The 12582-nt window shown below is 37.7% G+C and overlaps 1 pseudogene; it reads left to right on the top strand.

Moving 5' to 3' along the window:
• Positions 1 to 971: 971 nt before the first annotated feature.
• On the top strand, positions 972 to 10281 carry LOC122145138 (annotated as a pseudogene).
• Positions 10282 to 12582: the final 2301 nt, after the last annotated feature.

Below are 12582 nucleotides of genomic sequence, written 5' to 3'. Positions count from 1 at the left end.
TGTACCAAGTTTACATTCAAGTACCACAATATGATGTAGAAATAGGATTAGGAATAAGTTTTCAGTTGTCTAGTTGATAGCAATACCGATGAAATTTAACAATTCGCAATACCAGTACCACTAAAATTAATATTATAAAGAGCACAACAGTCTTCCATTCCAATCATTTTTTTTTGTTTCATAGAGAATTGATGTTAAACGCTAACATTTCAAAAAAAGACTTGTAATATGATAAATGGTTAATTTAAGACACATTTTTACATAATCTTGTGTAATTGTCAATTTTGTAATAGTTTGATTACATCAATTCACAATGCTTCATGGAACAAGTGGTTCATTCCTTTATAAAAATAAAGTACAGACTCTTGCATCCTTGACTTTATATCAGATTTTTATGTACACACAGAATTGTTACATGGTACTACAGAAGACTATTATTGCTACAAATCTTTTTTTTTTCATTCTATATTTTAAAAGTGGTTCTATATTGTACTTGGAACTGGTATTGTTACATGTCTGGTCTGCTATGAAGATCGGTCTTCAATGCTCTTATTTTTTTCTCCAGCTCTCTTTCTCTCTTGATTTTCATTGTAAGGTGATTAATATTACCATGAAGTACACTATTGGACATGTTTATGAAATAAAAGCACCCAACAAACCTCACAAGGTTGAGCAGTTTGAGCCCTTCATGATCTGTGGGCACACATATGCGTTTCACTTCAAAATTTCAATCTGCCCCCACCGTGACCCTGAGCTGTAATAGTGAGATGTGTGTGTGTGTGTGTGTGTGTGTGTGTGTGTGTTAGTGTGTGTGTGTGTGTGTGTTGGGATTTACCAGTATGAAAATGATGGTGCTCTGTTCACCATGACAACGTTACACAGACACAGCTCATCAAAGTGTCATAAAACGTCCAGCAGATGCAGACCACCATTAATCACAATAGAGTGAAGATGGCAAATATATAGAAAAGATGGGGAAGAATAAGGTCCAGATGATAATAAAAAAAAGAGGAGGAGGAAAAAGAAAGACAGGGAGACTAACAAGAGGGACACTCACTTCTTTGTTTTCCCATTTTCACATAATTATGTGAAAAAGTGCTCTCTCCAGATAAGTGTAATTGTGAGCAGGGGAAGAATCATAGCAAATGCCACAGCCATTACAAAACCTACAAAAACAATCACAATTGTTCGATCCACCTCTACTTCAGCTTTCTGTTTCTCGCACTGCAGGTGTCTCTTGGTTGTGATGAGGTGTTGGTGAATGGGAAAGAGAAGAATGGGCATATCTCTCTTCAAGTGAACTTTACCTACCTCTATTTGACCAGCCAATTAGAGCTCACCGTCTGGGTGCCACGGTTACCACTCCAGATTGACGTCTCTGATGCCGAACTCAGCCAAGTCAAAGGATGGAGGGTACCCATCATCACCAACAAGAGGTGTGTGTCTGAGACAGCGGAAAACGTGTGTGTGTGTGTGTGTGTGTGTGTGTGTGTGTGTGTGTGTGTGTGTGTTGTGTGTGTGTTTGTTTGTGTGTGTGTGTGTGTGTGTGTGTATGTGTGTGTTTGTGTGTGTGTGTGTTTGAGAGAGAGAGAGTGAGAGAGAGAGAGAGAGAGAGAGAGAGAGGTGTGGGGAGGAGAGAGAGAGAGAAAGAGTTGACGTGAGGAGAAGGGCACACTGTTTTTTTTTCAGCCACAGAGATGTAGAACCATCCCTCTCATTTTCATGATATACGCTGTGCGTATATGTGTGTATGTCTGTTTTTTTCTTTCACAGCCCAGTTCTGCTTGTTGGCCTTCAGTCTGTCTGTTTGGGTCCATTTTTCAATTTAGGCCCAATTTCTGTCTCGGCCTGTAACAACAAAACCACTGTTACCACCAGGAACCACACGTGCACACACACACTCTTTCTCTCTCTCTTACACCCCATGCAATGCTTCCCTCAAGGTGAACAGGAAATTTGAAGTAATCACAGTTTCAGAGAAAGAAATAAAATGAAAGAAAAAAGCAGACACAGAAAAAAAAAATAATAATAATAAAAGTCAAGGGAAAATAAAACAAAAAGCAGAGAAGAAAAGAAAAGAAAATTGTATAATTGCTGGAGATCAGACTCTTTTCCTTGGCTCTAATCAGTCAGATCAAGCTTAGCTTTGCCAAAAAAATGTTTATCATTGCTTTCTTCTTGGCCCTCATATAACATAAAGAAATAAGCTAAAATGTTCTTTCTATCATTTGCCCTACTCTCATTTTGTTCCAAACCTGAATGTCTTTCTCCTCTGTAGATGTTTACAGTGCTTTTTTTTCCACACAGTGAAAGAATGCTCCAAAGAAGATTTAATAAAAATAGAATGTTTTATTATGCAAGAGTGAAAATGAGATGTGAGAACAACAGCAGATTTTCAATAAATAATGATTTAAATTCCCTCACAAAGCTGGCATATAGCTAACAGGCCATTTGGACTACTATTCTGGTACTTTTATGTTGTTTTTCTCCATATTTTTGGAGCTCGACAACCTCGTCCCAGTTCACTTTTATGGAAAAGTCCTGCATGGCCCATCTTTTTCTGAGTTTCATGTTTGAAAGCAGGCCATACAGGTTTGGAACAACATGAGTGTGAGTAAATGATGACAGAATTATTATATTTGATTGAACTATCCCTTTAAGGAAACCGTAAAGCACAAGATGGTTTTGTTATTTTGACTTTGTATTTCATTATTCTTAGAATAATTATTTTTCATGTATTTCATTATTCTTAGAATCTCATTAATAGTATCTCATTATTTCAACTTAGAAAAACAACCCCAAATCAACCCATCATTTGTGTTGTATTATTAAATATTATGATTATGCATAATGGCATTTCAGTAGCTTTTTATAGTCTTTCTGCCCTTGCACTTCAGGGTCTTATTACATAATAAGCCAAAATAATGTCACCACTTCATCATCATACAACAGCTACTAAACATGTAGATTTGAAATTTATTATCTTATCTGTGTTCTGTGCTGCCCAGGCCGACACGGGACAGTGAGGATGATGAGGAGGATGAGAGAAAGGGCAGAGGCTGTGCCCTGCAGTATCAGCACGCTCTGGTGCGTGTTCTCACACACTTTGTAGCCGAGCCAGCTGGCCCTGGTGGGGAGCTTGTGCACATGCTAGGTTCTGATTGGTCAGCTGACATCACAGAGATGGTCCTGGACTTCCTGAAAGTGGAAGATACAAGCTTTGCGCGACTAATTGATGGAAGGGTGCTGGTGGGAAGAGACCCAGGCATCACCAATATAAAGGTAAATATCTATCTATCTATCTATATATCTATCTATCTATCTATCTATCTATCTATCTATCTATCTATCTATCTATCTATCTAGCTCTATCTATCTTATGTGTCTGTCTGTCTGTCTGTCTGTCTGTATTTGCTTTTATACATCTTGCAGACACATTGTTTCCAAAGCATCTTACATTGTTTTCAAGATGTATATTTTATCAGTAGAGTATGTACAGTATATGCATTCCCTGGAAATTCTTTGGTGAGCAGCTCAGTTTTAAATGAAGTCAGCACATAAATAAAGACAGGTGGAAAAAAAAAGAAAGAAAGAATGAACCTGGGCGATAGTAACACATCCCTGGTTGAACACAACGGAAATATTCTCACTTCATTGCAAAGATGTTATTGTATCTGAGTGATAAAAAGCTTGTTTGCCTACAGGTGTTAAAATCTCAGCTGTGTTGAATGCTCATTCCACAGTCAAGTGTTCTCATATGTTTGTGTACCCGTTGACACGCACCTGTGTGTTTATGTTCATTTCCTCTGCATGTGTGTTTTCATGTCTGTCTGTCTCCATTTTCACTTCATCATGTTTCACATGTTGGTCCAACTTTGTGCTGGTTAAATAAGACCTTGCATTTGGCTTTTTGAGTTTGTTTTCATGTTGTTTCTCTCCCTGTCGTTTAAGCTTCTGCCATCCCTTTTTATTTTCCTGCCATTTTAGTTTTTTTCTTCCTTTCCTCCCCTTAGCTTGGGAATCCTCATAGTGTCACTCAACAGTTTTGTGTCCACGGTAACATAATATGGTGCTCTACGATGACACGTTGATTCTGGGAGCTCTTTGTAACACCTGTCATACTGCCTGTCTGTCATAGTAAAGCAATTGCAAAGTGTCAGTTTGTATCTCCTCGCCTTTTATTAGGATGAGATATATTATATTATGGAAACTGTTTATATGAATTATTTTTTAAAATGCCTTGAGTAAATTTCATGCAAAAACAGATAGATAGATAGATAGATAGATAGATAGATAGATAGATAGATAGATAGATAGATAGATAGATATAGAGGGCTGGATTTACCTCTTATCGTGACACAGGCAAAACCATTTTTGTGCCCCCTTTCTTATTAATAGGCATATAGCAAAAACTAACTCTGTATGGGAAGGTATTTATTTATCTGTTGTAATGGTTACAGTGTTTTCTATCACAATAAGTGCTTGCATTCAGTCAATAAAAATCGAATGTCTTAATTTGTTTGAGAATGGAGAAAGACCATTCCATTAATAGGCTCCAGCGTCGTGGCCACATTACCACTTCGGGAGTGCATTTTTTCTCTAATATCGAATGTCTCCTGGTGTCACAACCACACCTAAAGATATTGTTCAGATGATTTATTTCAAGATAAACCTTCTGTCGCAGATTCCAAAAACGTCATTTTGTAGCTTTTTACTGATAAATTCGTAGGGCAGCGCAGATGACACGTTTTCTGTTCACGTCGTCGCATGCGAGTCCGTGTCTGCATCTGTGAGAGAGAATGAGCAAAGGAAAGCGTGATTTCCGTACATAAAAAAAGGTGGAAAACCTGGAAATAGTTTTGACATTTTTTACCCTATTGTTTGTTATATTTATGTTTGCTCAATGTCTTCTGGTGTTTTGGTTCTTTTACTGTTCTAGATAGCACATAGGCACGTGCCTAGAATGCCTACGAGTAAATCCGGCTCTGGATAGATAGATAGATAGGTAGATAGATAGATAGATAGATAGATAGATAGATTAGATAGAATAGATAGATAGATCGATAGATAGCTAGATAGATAGATAGATAGATAGATAGATAGATAGATAGATAGATAGATAGATAGATAGATAGATAGATAGATAGATAGATGACATATGCATTTATTTGAACAATGTGAGAATTGGGTTTTGTATTTCCCAGGTGATATCCCCTCTTTCTGACTCCATTCTGGCTGAGAAGGCCATCACAGTGGTGGATGATAAAGTGACCATCACTGATCTGGGAGTTCAGCTGGTGGGCTCTTTGAGTCTCTCACTGCAGCCCAGTTCCACCAACAATAGAGCCTTCTACATCACAACCACTGCTCAGGACCTGTTGCACACACCCAAACAGGTGAGAGACATGAGAAATGACCAACAGAATACTTAATTTACTACCATAAACTACTATGTATTATGGAAAAAATTATCTATGCTACATAACATTCTAAAACTAGAAGTTGAGGTTACTGTAGAAATTGTAGCTGCTGTAAACTGGCTCCGACTGTTCTGGAACTAGAGGTTTAGGCTATTGTGAATTTGCTTGAACATTTCAGAAATAAAAGATGACAATGCTGTAGGGGCTGCACGATTAATCGAAATTAAATCATAAAGATGATAAATCGCGATTAGGCAGAGGCTGTGATTTCATGCATATCTTTCAGGGAAGCAAGGTGTTCTGTGATCAGCAGTAAATCGCCATCCGAAAGCCAGAGGGCGCTCTCGACGCTGAAACTCCAAATATATAGTGGTTGCTGAATAAACAGAAGATTTAATGCTTTCATTGATTCAATGTGACTAATAAACACAGGACCATGACAAAATATGGTTAATTTGAGTTTGTCTTACTATTATAATGTTTATTATTATAATAAAGTATATAATAATGCAATGACAATCGACATATAGCCTTTATCACTGCTTAGAATACTATGAAATATTTTGTGCCTTATTCTGTGTAAGAAGTCACATCATCTCACAGAAGGATTTACTTCAAAAACTCAACTGAAGTTATTAAGTGAGTTTGGAATAAAAACTTTATTAAATGTTGTGTGGATGCTCCATCAAAGTTGTAGAGCATTGCGTTTTGATGTGGATAGGTTGTAGGTTTTTTTGTTAGGGGATAAAAATGTTGGTATAAAAATAGGTAACCTGAATGCACTGTAAGTTGCTTTGGATAAAAGCATCTGGTAAATGTAAATGGTGTTTTCACATGCTTTCAGATGGAGCAGCATTAACTACACAGAGCTGTAGTTCACTGACGAACTATGTGAACTGGTTTCATAATTGCAGAACAATTTATTTGATTTCATAATCACGTGATTAAACAGTCTGCCTGTCACCAGAACCCTGCACACATTCAGTTACAAATTTATAATTAATATAATAAAAAAATCTATAATTTAAAAAGTTTAAAATTATAATTAGCTTTAATGTTCAAGCACAAGAATTTAACTTTATGGAGACTTACTGGAACACTGCAGAACTAGAACATGAGGCTGGGAGTACAAACTAGAATTGCAGCTATTTCCATTTCCATTCACGCTACCTGGTTAAGAGGTTTTACTTTTTTTGTGGCTAAGGAGAGATTGAGAGAGATTAGAGACAAAATGTAAAAACTAAAATATTTTAAAAAGTCTGGTAAAGGAACAATCTTTCACATACTAACCTGACCATGTATCATTTTAAACCAGGCTTTGTCAAGCACACCTGTCAAACCGTCCACAGCCTGCCCTGCCAACAGTACAGATGCTATTGTGGAAATAATCCAGTATGCAAACACATTCTGCAAAATGTTCTGGCCTCTGTTTGCTCTATTAACCCATAGCCCCTCACTAGAGGCACCTGTGTTCCTTTTGTCAGGCGTTATTATAACTGAGAAGTGAACAGCTCTAATATCCTACTTCCCCTACAGTGCTGGTTGGAATCATCTGATTAAAGTATCTAAAATAGCGGCTCTGCTAAAAATCAGAATGCTTTCCCTGGCTTCTGTCAGAGTTTTCCCACGCACAGGGCCCAAGGTTAACTATGAGTGAATGAGAGTGGGTGGGAAAACACTGCAAGAGTCTCATTTAGAGTTGTTGGCAGTTACGGATATTAAGAAAAATTGCTTTTTGTCTCATTTGTATAAGCTGCCAAAATCAAGGTGGCCCACATATCTGGAGGCTGTTCTTGTACACTGTTTAAACACTAGCGTAGTTTGCAGTTTGCGTTTTCACTCTCTTGAGCATTTGTGATTATATAAAACCATATAATTATAATCCACATCATATAATTACCTCTCTCTTCCCAACCATAGTATTTAGTATTTCTTAAATAATATACGACTACATGTTTAGATAAGCTCAAATTTATTTGCACATTTTTCAAGTGCTGCTACAGATATTTTTGTGAGCTTCTTGAAAACTTGACACTAGTCTTAAAGGGACAGTTCACTCAAACATGAAAGTGATGTTGTGGTTCACACACTTTTTTTTTTTTTAATGTCATTCCAAAAACTGTATAACTTTCTTCTGTGGAAATTTTGAAAAAAACATACATGCTTTTCTTTCCCATGCATTTAAAGCATACCAGGTTTGAGTGTTCTGCAAGCATGAATAAAGTCCCTTAATACCGGCTTATTCTTTCCTGTAGTTTATGATGACTGAAATGAAAGAATTCCTTGTTTTAGCAGTCAAAGTAATGACACTGCCACCTTGAATTTGAGTCTGTACCAAAAAAGTAGCATTCTGAACTATTAATATATTATATTTTTTTTTTTTTTTTTACTGCCAGACTTTTATTGTTTATTTATTGTTATATTATTATATTATAAGTTTATTGTTTTCAGCATGCCTCTTCCTTTTTTTTTTTTTTTTTTTTTTTTGAGTATAAATTACTGAGTTTTTTAAGGTAAATCTTAACTTGTAGTGCTCCTGCATTTATCATGGGAAATTTGGAATTTATTAAGAGAAATAACCTTGACCTTGACAGCCTTCCTATTAGACATCATTGCAGTTCCAGTCACAGGCAGTTTGTGCTTTGATTCACATGTTCAGGAACGTAAAATGTTTTCAGAGCAGAAACTCTCATTCTCACAATGCCACAATGCAGTGCTGTATAGTATAAAAGCCTTCACTCTCCAAGGACAATGATGCAGTAGCTATATAAATGAGAATATTTCAAACTAATTTGGTTTTGTTGTTAAAAGGGATACCAAAAATGAAAATTTGGTTGCCATTTATTCACCCTTTTCTCATTCAACCCATAACACAAAAGGAGAAATATGTGCAGAATTGTACTAGCCATTCTTTCTCGAACTAATCATTTTTTGAGTCATATCTTTTAAATGCTTTGGTTTCAGTTCAAAAACAGTCTGAATTAGTTTTTTTTGCAAATCATACTGATTTTGTTCTCAAATTTAGCTCACTGACTGACTGTGCAGAAGTTTTAACAGGAGGGAACTCAGGCTTTTCTATGTAATTACAATGAATGGATACTGAGGCTTCAAAAAGGATGCACAACTCATCATAAAAGGGGTTCATATGACTCATGCACTACATACAGATTTGCTGAAGTCACTGATTTTCTTCTCCTCACCTCCTGTAATCCTGTGACTGAATCGTTCATTCAAAGTGGTTTTGTGAAATGGATCAACCAAATCAGTGAAAACCTGTGACTCAAAAGAATGATTCATTCAATAAAGAGCGAGCAGTACAATTCTCCATCAGTTTTCTCCTTTTTTTGTTCAACAAAAAGTCATAAGAATTTAAAACAACACTGAAGTGAGTAAACGATGTACTTATCACTACGGGTGAACTTGTCCTTTAAATAATGCATCTGTTCTTATATTACAGGAAGCCATTATCAGTGCTTGGATTCATACAGTGATGGCTCTGTGACCCCTCTTGATATCTATGACCCTAAAGATTTTACTCTAACCATCACCTCACTGGATGACAATGTGGTCTCCTCCTATCAGGGAACATTCCCAGCGCTGGCCCATTATAGTGGCGGAAGGCGAGGGCCAGGGAGCACTACTGCGTGTGGGAGATGATGATCTCAGAAACCTGCCAGAAATCCAAGAGGAAGAGCATTTTGGCCATGGGGATAGGAAATGTACAAGTGAAGTTCGGACAGAACGACCTGGAGCAGAGGAGTGGACACTCATGATGAGAATAGTCTAGACAACAGCACAAATGAACAGAGGCATAAGGTTCTAGAGCCAGATAAAACAAGTGGAGGGGATAGCTGGAAATACACAAACAACGCAGCAGAACGAGAAGAGTCAGTCCTAAAGAAAGTCAGCACAACTGCAAAGACTCTGCTAACTAGTCGTTCCGGGGGAAACAAACAGGGTGGGGGACAAAACAACAACCCTGTGGACTATACCAGTTTCCCAGTGCAGGTGGACCTACCTGGCGGAGCAGAGAGCGACTTGACTCAGGCTCCAAGAGGTCTGTCAGACCTGGAAATTGGCATGTATGCCCTGCTTGGAGTCTTTTGCCTTGCTATCCTCGTCTTCCTCATCAAACTGTGTCAGTTTTGCCTTCCGCTACCCGCCACAAACAGCTTCCTGTTCTGGAGCAGGGCAACATGAACCATGCCCACGACTGGGTGTGGCTCGGTAATGAAGCGGACCTGATGGATCATCACGGCGACCACGGGCCACTGGCACACAACGATGAGTGCACGACTGCGATAGATCGCAATGAGGGGTGTGAGGAGAGCAAGTTCCTCCTCAACGGGAGCGGTGTTCAGAAAAGCGGGTCATCACACGGACGTGGCATCCCCAATGTGCACTCCAATCCACGGTCCTGTTTGGGAAATGACCCCAGTGGAAAAGTCGAACCCCTTAACAACTCTCCCAGCGCTGCCAAGCGCAAAAGGGTCAAGTTTACTTCCTTCGCCACTGTACTACCAGACGAAGGTGGGCCATACACCACTCCATCCTTATCGGGAATGAAGATGACATCAAGTGGGTCTGTCAAGACATGGACATGGACAGTCGGCTGAGCTCAGAAGTTACATGGAGAGACTGCAAGACAATCTGTAGGAGCTGGGAAGAGAACAAAAGGAAGGGAAAGCAAGAGGGCGGACACAAAAAAACTCACCAGAAATGCCTTTGCACTGTTGGGGGAAATGCAGGGAGAGAAGGAGGGAGGAACTGTTAAAAGAATCGAAAGTGGATGCAAGTAGGGATTAGAGAGGAATACAGTCATTTGGGAGTTTTGAGTTAAGTAGGAAATTCACAAAAAGGGCAAACAGGTGAAAGAGAGACTGGCACGTTCAGACTGTGTCTCCGCCGAGCGGTCCAGGTGGCGCAGGGTGAGCAGCTGCCAATTGGCTAGCACAGGGACAGAATGCCAGTTACCAACACCCCCGAATAAACAAGCCCAAACAAGACCAGTGAGAAAAAAGAAAGAAAAGGAAACAAACTTGACAGCTGTACAGAAAATCACAGTCCATGGAAATCAATAAACAGGAGTTGTTATCGCTAATGTATCTCAGTGTTTTACATAAATTTCGATTCAAATCAAACAAGTCAGAATTATAGACAGATACAACATATTTTATTTTTTTGAGATAATCCCAGTTTCCCAGTCCAGATTAGTTTGTAACTAGACCAAAACCTGCAGATCAAGGTGTTATTTTTTAACCAATCATTTTGTACTTTGTCCCTCCTGTGTGAATTCCAAGAGAGCTGGGGTGCAAGGACATGTGGGATTTCCCCTGGCTGGAATCTGTACCAGCTGTATCTGCACACACATAGTTCAAGGAGTCGAAAAACACCAAAACACAATAGTCCTCCCTCTCCATCTCTCCTCTGGGAGAAAAACATCAGTGATGAAAAGCAACATGAGAATACAAAGACTCATGCACTGTTCATTTGATCAAGTGAATGTGAAAAAAAAAAGACTGAGGACTTCTTTTGAGTCCCTTTGGGGGGGTTGTTCATTTGCACAATAAGAATAATACAGAAAGTGCATATAGCGGCCCTCAGCTAATCTGAGACTGGCCAATCTGACTGTTCATACAGCAACTAATCCAGACATACAACCTGACAGTTTGAAGAGATGCGATGAAGAAACACGGGGACGGACCTTGTAGAAATACAAGCCCACAAAAATGAGTTTTGTTTGTTATAAAACCATATGATTGCTGTGATAGAAAAATATACAAGAGTAGATATGGTCTGTTACTCTCCAGTACGATAAATGTATGAATGTTTTCTCTCTTTTATTGAGGCGAAATGTACATCGTTTACCCCCTTTTTTACATGGCTGGAGCACCTGCCCATAGTTTTTACATGTCCTATAGGTTTTAAAAGCAACTTTATATTTCTGCCTCACTAACCCCAGCGTTGAACCGGTTCTTTGAATCCTTGGTTGTTTATATTACTGAAGAGTGTGTAGGGAAGGACCAGATGTGGACACCTTCTCTTTGAAAGCTCAGTGAAAAATATGCTCACAGATGAACAGTGGTAGAATTGAAATGTAGATCGTAAGAATGCAATATTTATTTGTATGTGTAATATGAGATAGGATGTAAATAAAATGATTAAACATTTCTTGTGGACACTGCAAGAAGGCTGTTGCCTACATTTTCACAATCAACACAGAAGAGTCTTGAGGCCATTTTGATTGTTTCATATTCTATGTTCAAGTCTGATTTCCCTCTGGAGGAATAAAAATGATAGGCTTTAATATGACATGTCATGGGTTCTGTCAGACATCAGATTCCCCATTTAGACAAAGTTCAGTCTTTTCCTTTGATATATTATTTCTGTAGGTGTTTGATTTATTTAAAGCTACATTAGAAGTAGTGGAGAACAGATTTATTTATAGTATATAGATGTATAAGGGAATATGTTTTTTTTTTTTATTTAAATTTTTCCAATTACATTTTTGCCTTTCTAAAAGATATATATTTTTAAAGTACAAATTTTCCATGTAGTATCTCAGTTAATTTGAGGTTAAAAAAATACTGTTTAATTTATTAAAAATATTTATGATTAATATTTAATTTCTTTAAAAAAACTATTAATTAATTTTTCTATTAAATTTTTAACGGATGTTAATATGTTTTGTCAGCTATTTCGTCATCAGTTATATGAAATGCGAGAACAGACTTTTAACTTTAATATTTTACCTTTTAACTTTTGTATGTGTCTATTAATAAAACTATCCATTATTATTCTTATCATTATTATTATTGTGAATGTATTGTTACATTTAAACCTGCTCTCCCCTAATGAAATTGCTGATTTGTCATATGTGATATATGAATCCATTAATTTGACTGAAATGCTTACACTGAAAGATACACTGAAACTGAAATGGTTAAAGATTTTGACAGTCATTGGGACAACATCAGTTTTCCTTCCAGGTTTCCTTATGGGATTGGCTTGACTTTTACTGTATGAAGTTTCATTTAGTTCTGGCCTTGACTCTCGGTACAGCAGAACAACAGTTTTTTTCTTCTTCTCAGTTTTAAGTTTCGTGGTTTAAGCACTATCCAGTTTATTGCCGGTTGTGACTGTAAATTATGGAGAAACCATA

The sequence above is a fragment of the Cyprinus carpio genome, chromosome A5, assembly GCF_018340385.1.
Source record: "Cyprinus carpio isolate SPL01 chromosome A5, ASM1834038v1, whole genome shotgun sequence".
Lineage (NCBI taxonomy): Eukaryota > Metazoa > Chordata > Actinopteri > Cypriniformes > Cyprinidae > Cyprinus > Cyprinus carpio.
Note: the sequence above shows the minus strand (reverse complement) of the source record. Positions and strands in the feature narration are given on the sequence as shown.